Here is a 23,111-nt window from a genome sequence, read left to right on the forward strand (position 1 = left end):
ATCTTTTATTACCCAGACTAAATTAGTATAAGTATATACATATGATACAATACATTATATGTCATTCTACCACATGTTCCTGCTATGTTTACTTTATAACATTTACTGCCATCTGGAATTCTTTTTATGTGTTTATTATCTACCACCACTACCAAGATGCTAAAATCAACACTAAAGGATTAATTTTAGGTATCTTTTTTTCATTAATAATCAAATATCTGTTGAAAAATAAACAAAATAAGTTGGGATGAGAATCATGGATACCAGACATAGTTAATAAAGTCAGATTTATATTTTATGCTGCCAACATTAGAAGAACATAAATATTCCCAGCATGAAGATCTTCATCTGTTCAGATATATGAGGAACTTTTCATGTGCTTCTGAATAAATTCTATTTTGTGCAATTTAAAATGTATAAGCTTCAAATGCTTCTTCAATAAGCCTAAAGCAATGAAATTCTAAGTTATGCGAAATTTGTGGTACTTGACCCATACGTAGGGCATTGTCTCTGTCTCATCTCTAGTTTACACCTCGGTTTCTGTAACCTGTTTACCTTCCCTTTACTTTCCTCCTCCATGCTGCTGTGTCAGAGACTCCTGAGTTTATTTCTCTCTTCATCCCTCTCTGAGACTTTGAGTCTAAAGTTGTTTTTGGATATATCCTAGAATCTGTTGCCAACATATTCCTTTATTCTTTCAAATCTTTGTGATAAATCCTCTTAGTTAGACAAAGCAGATAATTCAGAGAATTGACCAAGATAATTATTATATAAAGATACCAGACATTCTAAATGTTAGGGGAAAAAAATCCCTTTTCTCTCATTTAAGGCAGGGTACACAAAATAAGGATTAAATTTTGAAAATGAGTTACTAGGTCTGCTATAATATCACTGATTTAAAACTCTCTCCCAGGTTTTGAAATTGAAATTAAATAGATGGGTCATGGCCAGTTTTCATGCTCTCTTCCTGCTGAGTTGACATCAAACCAATCCAATAAACCCAGTCGTTATAAAGAAGGAAAAGTTAACACATGTATGATAACCAATGTTTTCATCCCATGGATACACAAAGCACTTTCAAGGATTCTGACTTACAGAACAGTCTAGATGCACAACTGTCTCCACTGTGTGATAGTCACAGTTCAAATTCGGTCTCAAGGCTATAGACTGTATTCTGCTTAACCACGTGAATGTTTGACTCACTGTTATTGACAGTTTAGGACAACTGCTGAACATCTTTTATGCTTCATCTGCTCAGATATCTGAGGAACTTCGAATGTGTTTCTGAATAAATTCTATTTGGTGTTGATTTTAAAAATTCACCTCTACCCTCTTCTATATATTTCGATATCTAGACATAGTTGCTAAGAGATATGTCACTCTCCCATCTGGTTCTTCCCTTGTGCTAGCACTCACATCATTCCACACCTAGTAGGATACTTTAAAGATGAGTCTCTGCTCAGGAAGACAGATTACACTCACAGCATCTCTCCTTTCTCTTCATTCCCCCAATTTTCTATGCTTTATATCCCAGGTGAATCACCTGGGCAGTGTGTTACTTTCTCCAGTCATGGAAGCTTTTCATTCATTCACGAAGAATTCCTAGACCAGGGATCCCAGGATCTGGTGAATGTGCCTGATAATGCTGTGTAACTGCTCTTTGCTTCTTTCCTTCTGTGGCAACCACTGAGCTGCTTGCTCTGCTTCCAGAAAAGAAGGGCACGGGAACTAGAACAGATTTGAAATGGATTCAATGATTACAATAACTCAGCATATCCCATTAACTAAAACTGTGTGAGTTCCGGAGACCAAAGAAAGGGCTCCTATATGATCAACGCAGGCAACCCGACTTCAAAAGCGGAAGGAATTTTTAAATGTGTAGCTGTATAATGTGGAAAGACTATTGTACAAGAGAGGCCACAGCAGGTAAAAGTGTTGTACTATAGCTTTTGGTAGTTCCTTGGGATGATCAGCACCAAGTCTTTGAGTCTACTAAGGATTTTAAGCATTGATAGGATCCAGAACTAGTACTATAAGCTTCAATAAATCTAAGCCACAAGCTAAACTTATGGGCCATTTTACCCCTATCACACTCTTCTTGTTCCAAAATAGCAAACAAGGGATCAGAGCTCCCCCCATCTACTCCTCTTTAAATTAATGGAAAAGGCTTCAAAATGTTACCATGTTTTTAAGCAAAGAACAGAGGCTGTACAAGTAAGCTTGGTTCAGTTAGAACCAAGAAAAAAACTATGGATCAGAAATCATTCCAGTGAGAATTTAGAGGGAAAAAAAAGCAGCAGAGGGTTCGGGACTAAATGGAAGGAAAGGCTTTTCTTCATAAGTTTGCCAATTTCCTCTGAAAATTCTTTTGAAATAGAAAAGCATGAACTGCTTCTATTTTTCTTTTTTCAGAAAAGTCTTCTCTCCTTGATGGTGGAAGCTTAGTTATATACTGATAAAAATTATGGTCACTTACCAACATGAGGTAAAACATCAATCAATTATTTTCAAATAATTCAGTGTGAGTTTCAATTAGGTGAGGACCATGAAGGTACACTGACAGGCACAGGCAATCTAGTACTTTGCCTGCCCCGAACCCAAAACCTCGTCTAATGTCCTAAGTGTATACATCTGTATATTAATCCCAGTGACCAACTACTAAGAGTAAAATAACTAACAGAAAGAAAAAAACTACTCATCATGAGTTCTGTAACTTTAAAGCAGATTTCAGTGATAGCAAGATGATATTTGCCGCAAACATTATAGATTTGTTGGATGCATGGGTTCAGCAAAGGTAAGTTACAAAGAAACTCAAAGGTGAATGCCAAAGTGATGGCCATCTTGTGCATGTATGGAAATGTCATGAGATGGTCAAGAGGCACTTGCTGACAGGAACCTACTGTGGTGGCTCCTTGGGAGATTCTCCCAGCAACTGACCAATGCAGATGTGGATATTTGGAGCCAAACATCAGACTGAGCTCATGGAACTTGGTAGGGGAGCTGGCAGAAGGGCTGGAGGAACGAAGAGGGATTGCAACCCCATTGGAAGAACATAGTCTGGCCTGACCACCCAATTCTCCCAGAATCTAGACCACCAGCCACAGAGTGTAACTGGAGTGATCCATGGCTCCAGCTGCATATGTAGCAGAGGATGGCCTTGCCTGACAGCAATGGGAGAAGAGGACCTTGGTCTTGGGAAGGTTTGATAGTCCAGCATAGAGGGATGCTGAAGCAGTGGTGCAGGAGAGTGTGAGTGGGTGGGGGAGCACCTCATATAGGCAAAGGGGAGGGGGAGAGTGGATGTGGGAAAGGAAAGTTGGTGGAAAGTGGGATATCATTTGAGATGTAAATGAATGAAATGCTTAATAAAAAGAAAAAGAAAAAGAAAGAAAATGTTACAATGACCATTATTGTGCACAAGTAATACATGATAACTTTAAGACATGATTGTCAAAAGTCACAAAAGGAACTAAAGGACATCTCTGGCTGCTTGGCTGATTTGTCTAGTTTACTTGATCTTCCATTTCTCAGAAATCCTATGAAATTGGAGTTTCTAACATTGGCTGGCCTTTAGAAGCAACTCTTCTAAAATCTCAGGCCATACCACATACTCAGGATTTGTAGAATAAAGTATTGGAGGCAATATCTTTAGAAGTTTCCGGGTAGTTGCAATGATGAGTGAGGGTTAAGAACCAATGCGTTGAGGTACTGAACAGCTGTCAGTGATTATCACAGGATAAACTTCTCAGAAAGGCTTCTGAGTGAAATGGGAATGTTAGCAGAGAATTACAGAATATGCAATATTTAGGCTGCAGATGGAAGACATTTGGGAATAAGGAATATCATGGAGATTATAAATCTTACCATGCAAAAAGGGTTGTCCAATCCAATCCACCTGCAGTGGACTGAGAATCACTGTGCATCTTTATAAGATGGGCAAGTCAAAGAAACAGAATGTGTTGAAGCCCTGAGATTTGAATCAGCAAAATTAATCTGCACAGTGTCGTAAGTAATTCAAATGAGGAACCTTTTTGATAGAGAATCTCAATATTTTTATATTTTACTCATTTCCATGTGCTCCCTGTCTCTTTGCCACTAATCTCCTAGAAGTTCCCTTAGAAGTCCAAAATGGATTCTTTTTTTTTCTCTTTTTTATTAGATATTTTCTTCATTTACATTTCTGTTTTTAATTAGGTACTTATTTCATTTACATTTCCAATGCTATCCCAAAAGTCCCCCACACTCTCTCCCACCCACTCCCCCACCCACCCACTCCCCCACCCACCCACTCCCACTTTTTGGCCCTGGCATTCCCCTGTACTGAGGCAGATAAAGTTTGCATGACCAGTGGGCCTCTCCTTCCACTGATGGCCAACTAGGCCATCTTCTGATTCATATGCAGCTAGAGACAAGAGCTCCAGGGTACTAGTTAATTCATATTGTTGTTCCACCTATAGGGTTGCAGATCCCTTTAGCTCCTTGGTTACTTTCTCTAGCTCCTCCATTGGGGGCCCTGTGATCCATCCAATAGCTGACTGTGAGCATCCACTTCTGTGTTTGCTAGGCCCCGGCATAGTCTCACAAGAGGCAGCTCTATCTGGGTCCTTTCAGCAAAATCTTGCTAGTGTATGCAACGGTGTCACCATTTGGAGGCTGATTATGGGATGGATCCCCTGATGTGGCAGTCTCTAGATGGTCCATCCTTTTGTCTCAGCTCCAAACTGTGTCTCTGTAACTCCTTTCATGGGTGTTTTGTTCCCAATTCTAAGAAGGAGCAAAGTGTCCACACTTTGGTCTTCATTCTTCTTGAGTTTCATGTGTTTAGCAAATTGTGTCTTATATCTTGGGTATTCTAAGTTTCTGGGCTAATATCCACTTATCAGTGAGTACATATTGTGTGAGTTCTTTTGTGATTGAGTTACCGTCTCAGGATGATGCCCTCCATGTCCAACCATTTGCCTAGGAATTTCATAAATTCATTCTTTTTAATAGCTGAGTAGTACTCCATTGTGTAAATGTACCACATTTTCTGTATCCATTCCTATGTTGAGGGGCATCTGGGTTCTTTCCAGCTTCTGGCTATTATAAATAAGGCTGCTATGAACATAGTGGAGCATGTGTCCTTCTTACCGGTTGGGACATCTTCTGGATATATGCCCAGAAGAGGTATTGTGGGATCCTCCGGTAGTACTATGTCCAATTTCCTGAGGAACTGCCAGACTGATTTCCAGAGTGGTTGTACAAGCTTGCAATCCCACCAACAATGGAGGAGTGTTCCTCTTTCTCCACATCCTCGCCAGCATCTGCTGTCACCTGAATTTTTGATCTTAGCCATTCTGACTGGTGTGAGGTGGAATCTCAGGGTTGTTTTGATTTGCATTTCCCTGATGATTAAGGATGTTGAACATTTTTTCAGGTGCTTCTCAGCCATCCAAGAACACATCAAGACAATCATCCATCCTGACCAAGAAGGTTTCATCCCAGGGATGCAGGGACGGTTCAATATATGGAAATCCATCAACGTAATCCAATATATAAACAAACTCAAAGACAAAAACCACATGATGATCTCATTAGATGCGGAGAAAGCATTTGACAAAATTCAACACCCATTCATGATAAAAGTCTTGGAAAGATCAGGAATTCAAGGCCCATACCTAAACATGATAAAAACCAAAATGGATTCTAATTAAATAGGGTAAGCATAATTTTCCTCCCATTGGATAAAATAGATAGGTAGTGCTGATATTCTGTTCTCAAAGCTTACAGTCCCTGTGTTCTTCAGAGATTAGGAAATGCCAGGTCTCTTGATAAACACTGACCAGATAGATGGTCTCTTCCCTGAGGTAATCACAGTGCTGAGGGTCTCTTACTTGGCTCCTTGGAAAACACTGTTGCTCCAAAAAATGACGTGTAAAAGAATACCTCAAAGCAGCCCTGCACTTCTCTCTCAATACATTCTCAATAGATGCTTTATTTCTTGGCCCCCCAAAATAAAAACCAAGGCATTAAATGCTCCAAATTTCTTGAGTCCTTTATCGCGTATTTTTCCATAAATATACCTATCTTGCATGTTACACAAGAGAAATGGTACTTGTCCTAATTCAAGACAAGCCTTAATGTAGAGTACAACTTTCAACATTTCCTTAAGAATTCTGCTCTCAACTTTATATGCCCCAATATAGGGGAATGCCAGGGCCAAAAGAATGGGAATGGGTGGGTAGGGAAGTGGGGGGCGCTATGGGGGACTTGTGGGATAGCATTGGAAATGTAATTGAGGAAAATATGTAATAAAAATATTTAAAAAAAAAAAAAAAGAATTCTGCTCTCAATCCACTCTTACCTCTTGAATCAGCTCTTACCTCTTGAATTTTATTGTCTTATTCTCCTCTGCACACAAAAATTTCTGCATCTCTCTGTCAAGTTAAGTAAACAAGCAAATCTTTTCAAACATATGATCTATATGTATTAGCTCTACTTCTTCACCACCAACTTGTTCTTTAACCTACAGCCTGACTTTGATTCTCACTGTTCTGAGGAAATTGTTCTCCTGAAGTCACCAAAGTCTTGTTTCCACATGGACTCTTCTGCAATGGGTCCAACATGTGATTCTAGATGATTCCCTACCTTGTCCTTTAGCTTCTGTGATATAACCACTTGGTATTCCTTCAACCTCTCTAATTGCACTTTTCTACTTTCTTGCCTCTGTTTACCTATATCTAAACTTTGATGTCACGCAATAGTTGATCCTTTACCTTTTCTTTTTGTATTATTCTCCTGTGGAGAGCATATCAGTTCAAAAAACATGTACTGGCAACTGTATACTCATTTTCATTTTTTTGGATTTCAAATCTAGCTCTTTCCTATGAACTTCAGATATATGATATAATTAATTGCCAGATTTTTTAGCCTAAGATGTTATATTTTGAAGGATGAGGGAGTGTGACTTGTGGCTCAAGTTCTCTCTTTCATCAGATACTCAGAACCAACAATTTGATCATTTAATTCTTAGCTTTCTCACCAGTAAAACATGGATGAGAGTAGCAGCCCACCTATGAAAATTAGATGTGATATTGAGCATATAATGCGTTGATGTCTATTCTTTTTTCTAATTTAATGTATATTATAAGTTAATATAAATAGATGCTAACAGTACTTTCCAGGTCTTTCAGAGCACTGGGTCCCAGTGTCTTGGAATATATGCAAGCTATGAGTCTACTAGTTTAGAATGAGAACAATATATAATTTTTCCAATATCTAGAATTCAGATATGTTCATTATTAAACATTTTCTTTAACCTTGAAGTAAAAAAAAAAGTCCAGGCATGGTATCTCACACCTATAATCACCCAGAGTCTAAGGAAAACAGACTTCTTATCCTACACCTTACAGCTATGAACTTGATGTTACGTTATTTTGTGTAGGGTTTATGTATTAAAATCGAGGTTCTAAGTCCTGTCCAATGTGCCAGGCTCTATGCCCTTATCCCTAGTCCAACTGAAAAGGAAACTGAAGTCAACTGAAGGGGACATAATGGAGAAACTACCAAGTGAATCTATATTCTTTTTTTGTAATGATTCTTCACCTTTATTAAACACCTGTCTTCTACAAAGTCAAATGATATTCATGGAGGGTTCTTTTTGTTGTAGTTGTTGTTGTTGTTGTTGTTGTTCATGAATCACTACAATGTTACTGTTGAGAACTTGCCTTGGTTACCCTTCTATTGCTGTGACAAAAAAAAAAACATGACCAAGGCAACTTATGAAATAACACAGTCACTTGGCTTATGATTTCAGAGGGTTAGAGTTCATAATGGTAGAGCAAAAATATGGCAGCAGAAACAGCTGAGAGCTTACATCTTCATCTGCAAGTTGGAAGCAGAGAAAACAAGAGGCACAGTGGAAATGGAAATAGTCTTAGAAATTCTCAAAGCCCTAATTCAGTGACAAACATTCTCAAACAAGGACATGTTTCCTTACTGTGTCCAAAAAGTTCTGCCAAATAAGGACCAAGTATCAGAACATGTGAGCCTACTTGTGGCCATTCTCATTCAAACCACTATTGGAAAGGTAAAGGTGTATTCATTCGTTAATTTCTTTATTTCTTCCTTGACCACGTTATCATTGAGTTCAACTTCCATGTGTATATGGGATTTCTGTTGTTTTTCTTGTTATTGAAGATCAGTCTTAGTCTGTGGTGATCTGGTCGTGTGCATGTGATTATTTCAATCTTCTTATATCTGTTGAGGCCTGTTTTGTGACCTATTATATGGTAAGTTTTGGAGAAGTTACCATGAGGTGCTGAGAAGAAGGTATATTCTTTTGTTTTAGGATGAAATATTCTATATATGTATGTTAAATCCATTTGGTTCATAACTTGTTAGTTTCACTCTGTCTCTGTTTCGTTTGTGTCTCCATGATCTGTCCATTGATGAGACTGGGGTGTTGAAGTCTCCCACTATTATTGTGTGAGGTGCAATATGTGCTTTGAGCTTTACTAAAGTTTCTTTAATGAATGTAGATGCCCTTGCATTTGGAACATAGATATTCAGAATTGAGAGTTCATCTTGGAAGATTTTACCTTTGATGAGTATGACGTGTCCTTCCTTATCTTTTTTGATAACTTGGTTCAAAGTTGATTTTATTTGATATTAGAATAGTTATTCCAGCTTGTTTCTTGGGACCATTTGCTTGGAAAATTGTTTTCTAGCCCTTTACTCTGAGGAACTGTCTGTCTTTGACACTGAGGTGCATTTCCTGTATGAAGCAAAATTCTGGGTCCTGTTTACGTATCCAGTCTGTTAGTCTATCTCTTTCTATTGGGGGAACGGAGTCCATTAATGTTAGGATATATTAAAGAATAGTGATTGTTGTTTCCTGTTATTTTTGATGTTATTTTTACGTTTGTGTGACTATCTTCCTTTGTATTTGTTGAGAGAAGATTACTTTCTTGATTTTGCTATGGTGTAGTTTCCCTCCTTGTATTGGCATTTTCCATCTATTATCATTCGTACTGTTGGTTTTGTGGAAACATATTGTGTAAATTTGGTTTTTTCATGGAATACCTTGGTTTCTCTATCTATGGTAATTGAGAGTTTTTCTGGGTATAGCCTGGGTTGGCATTTGTGTTCTCTTAGGGTCTGTATAACATCTGTCCAGGATCATCTGGTTTTCATAGTCTCTGGTGAGAAGTCTGGTGTAATTCTGATAGGTTGGCCTTTATATGTTACTAGACCTTTTTTCCTTACTGCTTTTAATATTCTTTCTTTTTTGTGCATTTGGTGTTCTGACTATTATGTAACAGGAGGAATTTCTTTTCTGCTCCAATCTATGTGGAGTTCTGTAGGCTTCTTGTACATTTATGCACATCTCTTTTTTTAGGTTAGGGAAGTTTTATTCGATGATTTTGTTGAATATATTTACTGGCCCTTTAAGTTGAGAATCTTCACTCTCTTCTATACTTATTATCCTTAGGTTTGGTCTTCTCATAGTGTCCTGGATTTCCTGGATGTTTTGGGCTAGGTGCTTTTTGCATTTTGCATTTTCTTTGACTGTTGTGTCAATGTTTTTGTTTGTTTCTTTGTTTTGTTTTGTTTTGTTTGTCTTGTTTATCGAGACAGGGTTTCTCTGTGTAGCCTTGGCTGTCCTGGAACTCACTTTGTAGACCAGGCTGGCCTCAAACTCAAAGATCCATCTGCCTCTGCCTTCCAAGTGCTGGGACTAAAGGTGTGCGCCACCAAGCCCGGCGTGTCAATGTTTTTTATAGTATCTTCTGCACCTGAGATTCTCTCCTCTATCTCTTGTATTTTGTTGGTGATGCTTACATCTATGACTCCTGATCTCTTTCCTAGGTTTTTTTTTTTGAGTTTTTTAAAAGCTATAATAAGAATATACATATTTTTTAATCTACAAAACTGTGAAAGGGTGAAAACAAACTCATGGTAATTCTTTTGCTGTATCACAAAGTGTGAAACTTATAGTACTTATACAACACAGAAAAGGCATTGGTTATAGAATTTTAAGCATCTGCCTAAGGTCACGGCCTATTTCTCCTGTTGATAAACGGGGACTATTGTTTTCATTATTGAATAGAAGGGCAACACTAAAATGTGGATAAAGTAATGCAAATAAAATATCATGTGTTTTTAGGCTTGAATATAAAAAAGGGTTGAAATAAATTACATATATGTTTATATATAATTATTTAAATTATGTGATTTTCACAAAAGCAAGATGGAAATATACTAAGTATACTATTAGGTTATGAAAAATAAATGTATAAAATAATATCTCTTATGATTCATGTGTAACAAATACAATTATTAGAAAATGATCTTGGAAATATTTCTTAAAAATATTTATTTTAGTGGTACTGTCTGGGGAAGGAGAAAAGAGCCTAGCTGTGAGAACACATGGGACTTCAATAATTATTCTAATTTAAAATGTTACTAAACGTGAGGATTTCTCTTTCTGTGGAGACACGCACTTCACTATTTCTCTTCTAGCCATCAGGTGAGCTCACTGGCAGAAAGCACTAGTAAAGGAGAACAAATCAATGGGAGCTGTTAGACCAACCTTTTCCTAGGTTTTTTATCTCTACAGTTGTCTCCCTTTGTGATTTCTTTATTGTTTCTATTTCCAGTTTTAGATCCTGGTTGATTTTGTTCAATTCCTTCACCTGTTTGTGTTTTCCTGTAACTCTTTAAGGGGTTTTTATGTTTCCTCTTTAAGGGCTTCTATCTGTTTACCTATTTTCTCCTGTATTTCTTTAAGGGAATTATTTATGTCCTACTTAAAATCCTCTGTTATCATCATGAGAAGTGATTTTAAATCAGAGTCTTGCTTTTCTGGTGTGTTGGGAGATATCTAAGGCTCACAGTGGTGGGAAAACTGGATTCTGGTGATGCCAAGTAGTCTTGGTTTCTATTGCTTATGTTCTTGTGCTTGCCTTTTGCCATCTGGTTATCTCTGGTATTAACTGGTCTTGCTGTCTCTGACTGTGACTTATCCTTCCTGAAAGCCTATGTGTCAGTACTCCTGGGAGACCAATTCTCTCCAGGAGGAATTTGGGTATGGAGAATTGTGGCACAGGGTCAGCTCCAGGGTGCAGACCAGAGGGATCCTATCCCCAGATGTTCTTTGGTTCCTGTGTCCTGATGGCTCTGGGCAGGTCCCTCTTGGTCCAGGAATTTGAGCAGAAGTGGTGGTCTTACCTGTGCTCACAGGTTTGTTGGCACTCCTGAAAGACCAGTTCTCTATGACAGTATTTGGGTATGGAGCACTGTGGCACAGGATCAGTTCCAGGTGCAGTAGGAAACTGGAAACTTGATGCCTATTCTTGGTTGTCAACTTGATTACATCTGGAATAAACTATAAGGAAAACATGGAGAGGCATGCCTGTGAGGAATTTTTGCTTAACTTGAAGTGGCAAGATATTCCTTCTATTTCAGATCTGTGAGATAGAAAAACACTTCATTAATCTAGATCTTGAAATGGGAAGATACTCCTTTAATCCAGATCCTTTGAGCTAGGAAACACACCTCTACTATGAAACACATTTTCTGATGGAAACTCATATAAAGACATTGAATAAGGAAGTTTGTGCTCTTTGCCTGCTTGCTCTTGCTTTCCTAGCAAGCCCATTCCTTCACTGGCATTAGAGGCTACTTCTTTGGAATCCAGTATATACTTAGGATCAGCTGAGATGTCCCACCTTGTGGACTAAGCAACTAATAGACTATTTCATTCATAGCTGTCCATTGTTGAATTAGCTGGAGCACATTCTGTAAGTTATTCTAATAAATTCCCTTTATATACAGAGAGATTCATTATGTAATTTTTGCTACACTAGAGAACCCTGACTAATAACATGCTCTTCACAGGACCTATCACATAGTCATCATTCAGTAACCTTTAATTATGGCTGCTAGATATAATTGTTGACAGTAAAATATAACCCAAATCAAAATATGTGGTTTCTAAGCCATTTAAGCTTGTTTCTGCCTGTATTCATTCAGCGGACAAATTAGGACTATGATCCTCCATTTCAAATCTAGAAACCCAAGATTATCCTAGCCTCTCCTCACCCTTACTCCCCTTTCATCCTTATTGTCATCCTCAGCCTCCTCCTCCTCCTTACTTTAGTGATATTACTGTCACCACTAAGATAAATCATTTTAATTTCCTCCATCACTGACCTTTGCCTCTTGCTAACATAGTCTAACTACTACTATCCCTGTCTCTCTCACAACTTATATACAAATATCTTACCTTCCTCACAAGACTCAGCAGCCCCTCCCTACTGAGCAACATGACTACATATTGCCTATACACTCTGGACCAAAGAGGAGTACATTCTAGATACTCCACCTGCTTTTGTTCAACGTTTATTTAATGTTATTTAGTTAAGGTACAGTTCCTTGGTCATGCATTCTGTTGGTTTTGTTTCCCTATTGAACTCAACTAATACCAAGGCACAGAATAATGGAGGTATCCCATTAAATATTGTGCTCAAAAAAGGCTTGTCTTAGTTGTTGAGTGATGAAGTCAGATTAAAGAGTAAATGAATGAGTGTGTTATAGGGAAATAATGGCAGATATTATGATTTCTATTTTCAGAACTTGGCAACAAAAGGAAGCAGTGAGATAAGATAGTATCTGTGAATGATGGAGGGATTTTTATTTCACTTTAGAGAACTCATGAATAGAAAGTAATGAAATAAGAGAGACTGATGGAATTAGCAAATGGTCTGAAATTGATGGAGTGTGTAGTCCCACCTCAGGAAGGAATAGGAAAATTTAAAACCCAAACAGAATATCTAGCTTTAAAAAGAATAGCAATATTTCTTTGGCAGAAATGGGAGAGAAATGACAAGAAACTGAAAATACACAGAAATTCTGACTAGGTGAAATAAATGTAAGAAAAAAAACTCAAAGAAAAATATAAGAAAAATACTTTAAAATAAGAAGTATCTTGATTTTTTTTCTTATGAATAGTTCCTATCTTCTCATTAAGCAGCAAGCAAGAGGATCTGCTAAGCATATAGGGTTTTAGAATCCAGAGTTTGTACACGGAAATATCTGAAACATTCATTGTAGTGAATGTGGCAAGGTGTCAACAATGATGAACATAATAGTTGCTGACTGAAGCAGAGATGCAGGAAGTAGATGAGTAATTTTCATGCCTCCCTTTAGCTGGGATTACAGGGTAGAAATCACCATACTGAACACAGGATAAAGTCATAGGGTATAATGGCTCAAGAACATTAGAGCAACAATTAATGGCATGACTGAACATGGGGCCTCTAGCAGGCAGAAAGGTGAGGGCAGCTAAAAAGAACCCTATGAATGAAGGCAAGAGAACCGACATGAAGCAAGAGTGTAAGTGTGAATGAGAGAGTAAGAAATTTCAAAGACTCTAACTTCCATTGAGAAGTATACCTCTTAATTTAAGAATATAGAGATGAGATAATTTAAATATTAGTCATACTCAACATTTGATTATGGTTGGTTCATAAAAATAGGAAGGAACTGTGTCATTGGTAATGATTGGGAGGTTTACTGTCAATTTCTGTAAATGATCAACCCATTGAAAGTATGGTGATGGTAAATCTCAATTGTCAACTTGAACAGATCAAAAATCAATAGAAGACAAGCCACTGGAAATACCTGTGAGGGATTTTTCTCAATCAGAAATTTGGATGACATATACTAAATGGAGTCAGCACCTTCCAGTTTCATCTCAGATAAAAGATCAAATAAAGAAATTTTGCTTTTACTTGTATGTCTTCAGTCTCACTGGCAACTTCTACTCCGTTGTGGCTATTGTTGCTGCTACTGCTAACTGCTGCATAATGGAGGAGCTAGAGAAAGTACTAAAGAGATGAAGGGGTCTGCAAACCTATAGGTTGAACAACAATATGAACTAACCAGTACCCCCAGAGCTTGTGTCTCTAGCTGCATATGTAGCAAAAGATGGTCTAGTAGGCCATCATTGAGAAGAGAGGCCCCTTGGTATTGCAAACTTTATATGCCCCAGTACAGGGGAATACCAGGGCCAAGAAGTGGGAGTGGGTGGATAGGGGAGTGGGGGGGGGTATGGGGGACTTTTAGGATAGCATTTGAAATGTAAATGAAGAAAATACCTAATAAAAATATTTTTTAAAAACCAGCTAGCTTAACAGTGACTGCAGACTAGTGGCTCTCCAGACATCCTCTAGGCCTTTAGCACCAGATTGGGACTGCTGAAGTGCCTAACCTTGTAGACTGAGAAGTTATCGGGTTCTCATGCTGTGCAATGTGAAACAGTCAATGTTGCACTGCCCAGGCAACATCATGTAAGGCAATCTGATAAATAACCTTTTAATATGAGTTCATTCTATCAGTTCTGTTCCTCTAGAGAACCCTGGTTATTACCTAAACAGGAAGAAAATAGATAGCTGACCTGTAAGGCATGTACAGAAGTCAAAGAATATATGTAAAAATATTCTGGGTGGATTTAGAATTTAAGTGAGGTCACACAATGTCAGAAGGAAAACAAAGTTCTCCTTCATATATGGATCTTAGCCTCTGTGTGTGTGTGTGTGTGTGTGTGTGTGTGTGTGTGTGTGTGTATAGACAAATGCACATGTAAGCTCATTATAACATGTGGAAAGGAAAACAAGAAAATATTGGATGAGGAAAGACTGAATACAAGTAATAGATACATGTGAGGTCAAGAAAGAAGGTAGAAAGCTAATTGTTTTTCATGTTTTGGGGGATGTTTGTTGGCAGAGAAGTGCATTAAAATATATTTGATGCTGAAAGTATAAAATCAAATGTAAAGCTCACAGCTGCAAAATTGCTATTCTAACTATTTAAAGGTTCATTGAGATGTCTAGACTTTGGGCCTCAGTAATTTGGTGTGTGATGTTCAAGTTCTCTAATAATAAAATCTTTTTTTTTAAGGTTTTCTCTTTTTTTAATTTTTAATATTTTTTATTACATATTTTCCTCAATTACATTTCCAATGCTATCCCAAAAGTCCCCCATACCACCCCCCACTTCCCTACCCACCCATTCCCATTCTTTTGGCCCTGGCATTCCCCTATATTGGGGCATATAAAGTTTGCAAGTCCAATGGGCCTCTCTTTCCAGTGATGGCCGACTAGGCCATCTTTCGATACATATGCAGCTAGAGACAAGAGCTCCGGGGTACTGGTTAGTTCATCATGTTGTTCCAACTATAGGGTTGCAGATCCCTTTAGCTCCTTGGGTACTTTCTCTAGCTTCTCCATTGGGAGCCCTGTGATACATCCAATAGCTGACTGTGAGCATCCACTCCTGTGTTTGCTAGGCCCCGGCATAGTCTCACAAGAGACAGCTATATTTGGGTCCTTTCAGCAAAATCTTGCTAGTGTATGCAATGGTGTCAGCGTTTAGAAGCTGATTATGGGATGGATCCCTGGATATGGCAGTCTTTAGATGGTCCATCCTTTCATCACAGCTCGAAACTTTGTCTCTGTAACTCCTTCCATGGGTGTTTTGTTCCCAATTCTAAGAAGGGGCATATTGTCCACACTTTGGTCTTCATTCTTCTTGAGTTTCATGCGTTTAGCAAATTGTATCTTATATCTAAAATCTTAATGATAAAAGGAGGCCACTGTCTCTGTTACCTGTCTATTAAATTTTTTAAGAATAGTTACCCAATTTTTCAATAGAATAACAGAAGCTATCCCCATTCAAATGTACTCTTGTACATTTGTAAACCATGTTCAAAGCTCTAAATACTTATTTTTTTCTATTTTTATTTTTTCTCTTTAATTCTTATTTATTCTTCTCTAATACAACACATCCCAACAACTGCTTTCCCTCCCTCCACTCGCTCCCAGCACTCCTCACTTTCCCACCCCCACAGATCCATTCCCCACCACATCTACCTGATCCCAAGAAAAGGGCATGCCTCCCAGGGATAACATGTTGTAACAAATTGCAATAAGACTATATATAAACCCTCATATCAAGGCTGGTCAAGGCAACCCAGAAAGAGAAAAGGGGTCCCAAGAGCAAGCAAGAGTCAGAGACAGGCCCCAACTTGGTTTTGGTGGTAGTGGTAGCTGCATTAAAATATAATTACAACATTTCCTTTTAGTTTTGTTTCTTTTTTTTTATTAGATATTTTCTTTATTTACATTTCAAATTTTATCTCCTTTCCCAGTTTCCTCTCTGAAAATCCCTTATTCCCTCCTGCCCCCTGCTCCCCAACCCACCCACACCCAACTCCTAGCCCTGGCATTCCCATTTACTGGGGCATAGAACCTTCACAGGACCAAGGGCCTCTCCTCCCACTGATGACCTACTAGGTCATCCTCTGCTACATATGCAGCTAGAGCCATGAGTCCCACCATGTGTTTTCTTTGGTTGGTGGTTTAGTCCCAGGGAGCTCTGGGGTCCTGGTTAGTTCATATTAATGTTCCTCCTATGGGGCTGCAAACCCCATATTTCCTTCAGCTCCCTGGTTACCTTCTCTAGCTCCTTCATTGAGGACCCTGTGCTCCGTCCAATGGATGGCTGTGAGCATCCACTTCTGTATTTGTGAGGCACTGGCAGAGCCTCTCAGGAGACAACTTTATCCTGTCAGCAAGCCCTTGTTGGCATCCTCAATAGTGTCTGGGTTCTTGACTCACCTTTGTTCAGCCCCTCCCATGTCTGTCCTCACCTCTCCCTCACAAATCTATGGCTTCTTCTGTAACCATTGATACATATACATATAAATAATAAATAGATAGATAGATAGATAGATAGATAGATAGATAGATAGATAGATAGATACTTCTGAGTCTGTTCGATATTGCCTACATGCATGTGTTGTGTTTCTAGGGCTAACCACTTTGCACTTGGTTAATTTGGGTAGACTGGCTGATATGCTATATAAAAAAATCAAAGAGATTATTGACTACTTTTTATGTAAATTATAGGTGATGATGATGTTGATGGTGTTGATGATGATGACAGAAGTAATACTGATACTACTGATGGTGATCATAAAAATTGTAATGCTAGTTAACTGGTGTTGGGTATATATTATGTGTCAGGCACTACTAACATAAGCATTACACTCAAATATATTCAACAGCCTATCTAATACTACTACTTTTATGTCTCTTAAACACCTAGATATTACCAAGTCCAAAGTAAGGCAAAAGATAGAAAAGATTATAGAGAGCTTATTTCCTAATAGAGACAAAGAATAAATAAGGACAATTCAATGTTAGGTAATAATAATAATAATAATAATAATAATAATAATAATAATAAATAAAAACCCTCTGGGGAGGTAATGGTGTGCTAGTTAGTTTTTATCAACTTGACACAAGTTAGAGTCACCCAGAAAAGGGGGCTCATTATTAAAGTGGGAGGGTCCAGTCACTGTGGACTGTATCACCCTCAGGCAAGTGGTCCTGAGGTACATAAGAAAGCAGGCTGTGAAAACCATGAGGAGCCACTAAGCGTATTCTTGCAAGGTCTCTGCTTCAGTTCCTGCCTCCAGATCCCTGACCTGACTTCCTTTCACCGTGGGCTGGACATGATGTAGTATCACAAAAACAGAAAGAAAACTAAGACCAATGATGATGAGGTATGTATGAGTAGGCATAGCTACATTCAATGGGATGGTTAGGCAAATTAGGTTAACAGTAACCTTTCAACTTGAGAGCTGAAACCTGATAATGTAATAACTATGAGAAATACTTGGAGCTAGCATTCCAGGCATAAGGGATAGAAGCATCAGCTCTGTCCACAGGGGGAAAAAAGCATAACATGCCATTGAAAATGGTTGAAACAACTAGAAAATTAAGAGAAGTCATGGGCATGAAAACATAGTGTAAAGGTAGATGAGTGAGAGGAACAGTCACCAAATGATGGGGAAACTAGAAGACCATGAAAGGAGTTTTGATTCTATTTGACATACAATTGGAAGTTATGAGACAATTTTTACTGTCATGAATGAGAGAGGGGATCTGATTTCTACTTCCATTATGGTAAAGCTGAAGGTCTAGGGAGGGAGCTTAGAGACTAAACAAGTTTCTTTAATAGTCCAAACTAGAAAAGCTGTTGATTTAAGGATGCCATCAATGCTAGAAGTGGAAAGAAGGCACTACAGTTTGGATAGATTTTCGAGGCAAAAAAAGGACAGAAATCACCAGATATAATTGATATATCAGAGATATACACAAAAATGAATCTCCATTCCAGCTTAAGAAATTTACTAAATCTATCTAATATAGGGAAGGCTTTGACAAAGACTGGGTTTGTAGATGATGTAGGAACAATCACCAAATCTGTCTGCATCATATCACATTTGTGAAACTACTCAACCATCCCTGTGGAGATATGAGGAAGATTTTTCTTAAAAAAAGAAAAGTCTATTAACCAAAAGTAATCAAGACAGACTTCAGAGATGGCTGAGTGTGTAAAGAGCTTGCTGAACAAGCATGTGGCTATGAGTTCAGATCATAGCCCCTATGGGTAAAACTCTCTGTGTGTCCATAAGCATCTATACGCATGGCATAGAGAGGTGGAGTCGGGTGCGTCCCCAGGCTACACTGGCTAGTCATTCTAACTGAAACATCAAGCTCTAGGTCCTGTGAAGAGACCCTGTCTTAGTAATAATGTAGAGGACATTTGGGGAAGACATTCTGATGTCAGCCTGTGACCCACACATAGAAAATGGGTATGTACTCCTTCATATAATACACACACACATCACACAAACATTCTCATACAAAAAAAGCAACCATGGGAAAGAAAGGTATTATATGTAAATATGTTTATGACAGTTACATTTCCCAAAATAATACACAACTGACTTCTGTTTGTCAGCCTGCTAAAATGTTAGCTCCATGAAAGCAGCAGTTCTGCCTTTCATAATGCTCCTGAAATTCTACAGTCAATAATAGTATCTGGAAAATGGTGGACACACAGTAAATATAGCTAGGAAGAAGGGAGAAAATGAGAAAAAAAACTGCTCTGTAATCAGGTTAAATTTCAAATGCAAAGACACAAAAGACTTTGTTTTCTTAATTACATTAGAGAATTACTAATCTGATGTGTTACATTTATGGAAAATTTGAAGTGTGCCATAGTTTTGAGGGGTAGAATTATCAAAGAAACATCATTATTTCTCCCACACCAGGAATGATAAGAGCCAGAGCTAGTTCTCTTATGGGAAAAGCCTAGTTGTCTCCTTTCCTTGAACTAACCTTCCCAGTAAGAGAATAAATGTTCTCCAGTCAAGCAAACACAAGTTCTTCCATTCCTCTGCTAGAATCTCCAATTTGCATTCATTATTTCAGGGATCAGTAAACCATGGCCCTGGGGCCAAATTCATCCCTGCCTGTTTTTGTATGTCCAAGGTAATAAGAATGGTTTTTACATTTAAAAATAATTTTTTAAAACTCAAAAGAAAAAATGATATTTCATGAAACATTAGTTATATGAAATTTAAATTTAAGTATCCATAAATACATTTGTGACAGAACACAGTCACATTTGCTCATTTACATATTACCCATGGGTGCTTGCATGCTACAATAGTAAAGCTGAATTTATTTGTGAAAGAGACTATATGGCCCACAATGCTATAAGCATTTACTACCTTCCCCCATACAGAAAAAGTGTGTAGCTGTCTTCATAGTTGCATTTAACGGTCAACACACACACACACACACACACACACACACATAAAACCATATATATAGTACTTGAATGCTATTTTCATTCCCATTTTACTGACTAAAAGAAAGGCAATGCTGAAAAAAGTAATAGAAACTAGATTCAAATTCAAACAATGCAATACCAATTTTGTGTGTCTGTGTGTCTGTGTGTCTGTGTGTCTGTGTGTCTGTGTGTCTGTGTGTGTGTGTGTGTGTGTGTGTATGTGTGTGTGGGGAGAGAGAGAGAGAGAGAGAGAGAGAGAGAGAGAGAGAGAGAGAGAGAGAGAGAGAGAGAGAGAGAGAGAGGAAACATACACTAAATTAAATAAGTTTTAACCAAGGGCTAAAACCAATACCAAGGAAATTTTGTGCAGTCTTTCACTAGTGCAGTCTTTTCCACAACCCCATAAGAAAGATACTAGTATCATTCATCTTATGATATGAGAAAACAAAGATTCACAAAATTATCTATGTGATCTTTCTAAAATATTGTTTTACAGGAACTGGGATTTACTGCTGGCTCTGGCAGAGCTGAACCTTACAGGCCATCTACTCAGAAAGTAGGTTCTAACTAGATGTGATTTTAAAACCACTGAAGATTCATTTTATTCTTTCTCATATGGTAAAGCTCGCATTCATTGGACTGTGAGTACATTGGGTGTCTATCTAATTTAACGTGGTAGATATTTACATATAGAACTCATGTACAATAAATAAAATAAAACATGATAGATTCAAGGAAGGACAGATTCACTAGAACATGATGGCCCATGAAGCACACACCACAATGGGTTCAAAGTTATGCAAGCAGAAATGGTCCTTATTTAGCAACACAAAGCTCATAAATAACCTTAATGCATGCTCACTTACTATGTTGTTAGACTACACTAGGCTGAACAAATTAGACACAATCAAAGCAAAAGAAAAATGTAAAGAATTCTTCCAGAAACTTGGTTATATACCAGAGAAAGTAAAGAAAAATGTGGTTATCTAGCAGAGGACTTTGGGTGGGAAGGAATAATTATTAAAGGGTGTGACCAATATTTATATGCAAAAAGAATTTTGTAAGATCTTAAAAAGAAGATATCATCTCTATAAGATTTTCCTACTTTGAAGACCTAAACTTTCTAAGAATAAATTATAGAACTAATAACTAACTAATTCATGATTCATGAATTTATGAAATGTGCTGTCCAACTGTTAGAACACGAGTTTCCAGTATCCCTGTTAAAAAGCCAAATACGGCTATGCATGTCTATAACCTCATTATTGGGGAGTGCACACAGGTGGATTCCAGGAGCTCTCTGACTGGCAAGCTTAGACAAAAAGCTAGCCTTTGGTCCTTGCTTACACCTCCATTCACTGCAAGGAAAGGCTTCTCTGTTCAAGGCTGAAAGTAACCTTTATTTGAGGGTATAAAGACAGATAATTTGAACATGGTTTTGATGCTATAAAAGCATCAGTAGTAGATTTCTGCAAGGAACTAAGACCTCTTCAACCATGGTGTGTGTGTGTGTGTGTGTGTGTGTGTGTGTGTGTGTGTGTGTGTGTGTGTGTTAGGAATAAATATAAATATTTGCCCTCAGCTCACTCATAGAAATTGAAGAAGTAACATAGCAAATGCTATAGAAATTGTATTCAGAACTGAATGGGACTATGTTAATTCTATAGCTGAATATGGGGATGTTATTGTTTTCTGGTATCAAGTCATATACTCATAATATAGCCTCCCCATTCTCAGTGTTCCCCATAAAGAACTTGAAACCTTTTCTTTTCCATTCTTGGCCTCCTTATATTTTTGGTTGTCACCAAGTGTTTTACTCTTTATTTATATTTTCTAGCATTTCAAATAATTCTTCCTAGTGTATAGGAATACAGTTAATTTGTGGTTTTGAGAAGATGAGGTGCATTTGCAGGATGCATGCATGTATATACTGCATGCCCTCCTTTGTACACATGTATAGGACAGAAGTCCCTGTTAGCATCTTTTATTACTCTCTGCCTAGTTGCCTTGAGAAAGCACCCCCCCTCGTACTAGGATCTCAACATTTTGGCTATGTTGGGTGACCAGCAAATTCCTGGGATCCACCCATGTTCACTTCCCAATAATAAGGTTGCAGACATGCAGTGGTATTTGGATTTTGTACATGGGTACTGGGAACTCAAACTCTGGCCCACAAATTGGAGGTGTGCTCCCCCAGTCCCCACATTCCTTAAATCCATTAATTAATTATGTTAAGTTCTTATCAGTTTTATAATTTATTCTTAGAAACTTTAGTTCTTTGAAGTAGAAAAATCTTATGAGGTGCTATTTTTCTTCTAAATATTTTTCTTTTTCTTGTTTTTCATGCTATGATGAAAACCTCAAGCACCTCAACCAAATAAACAGAAATAATGAGAGTGGCATTCTTCACTTATTTCTTAACTTAAAGGAAATGTAGTTATTTTTCCATCAAGATTATCTGTGTTGTAGGATTTTTTAGAGGTTTTCAATAGCAGGTTACATCATTTTTCTTTTATTTCTAGTTTACAAAGTCACTTTTGAATCCTTGAACATTGAATTTTACCTGATGCTGCTTCAAATCAATTAAGATCATCATACCCTCTTTTCTGTTAGTACAGTAAATTACATAAACTGATTTTTCTAATACTAGGTCAATCTTACATTTTTAAGGTACTTTTGTTTCATTCTGAAGAATTCTCTTATACTTTGTTGCATTCAGTGTTATGATATCCTAGTGAATTTTAAATGTATATTCTTAAATGGTGTTGTCCTAAAGTTCTTATTTCTTTAAATATCCATATCTGGCCTGGAGGTGGTGGCACACACCTTTAATCTCAACCCTCACTCAGGAGACAGATGACAATAGATCTCTGAGTTTGAGCTAGCCTGGTCTACAAAGTGAGTTCAAGGGCAGCCAGAGCTACACAGAATAACACTGTCTCAAAAAAAAAAAGAAATAAAATATCCATATTTGATTTAGTTATTGAGGTTTTATTGGTTCTGCAGAAACAGTTGAAGTATAGAAGTCTATTTCTTGATTTACACCCTCCTTTTTTGAGGCAGGATCTTACTATGTATGCCTGGTTCTCCTGAAACATTCTTTGTAGACTAGGCCTTTGAACTCTTTGTTGTTGTTGTTGTTGTTGTTGTTGTTGTTGTTGTTGTTTTAAGATGCGATCTCACCATGTCATCTAGGCTGGCCTCAAACTCATCATCCTCTTGTTTCAGCTTCACTAGTGGCTGAAATGGTAAAATGCCACCAAACCAGCTCCTCCTTGTGCCTTCTCCAGTGCAATGTTCCATTAAGTGTTTGAACTTGTCTTTAAACTTTCTGGACCTAGGTTTCTCACTACAGAAAAGCTTTCACCCACTTCTCTATTTCCATCCATTTGCAGTCCTAGCAATCTTTCACCATCACT

The sequence above is a fragment of the Mus caroli genome, unplaced genomic scaffold (genome assembly GCF_978045245.1).
Source record: "Mus caroli unplaced genomic scaffold, Mus_caroli_1 scaffold_5, whole genome shotgun sequence".
In the NCBI taxonomy this organism is placed as follows: domain Eukaryota; kingdom Metazoa; phylum Chordata; class Mammalia; order Rodentia; family Muridae; genus Mus; species Mus caroli.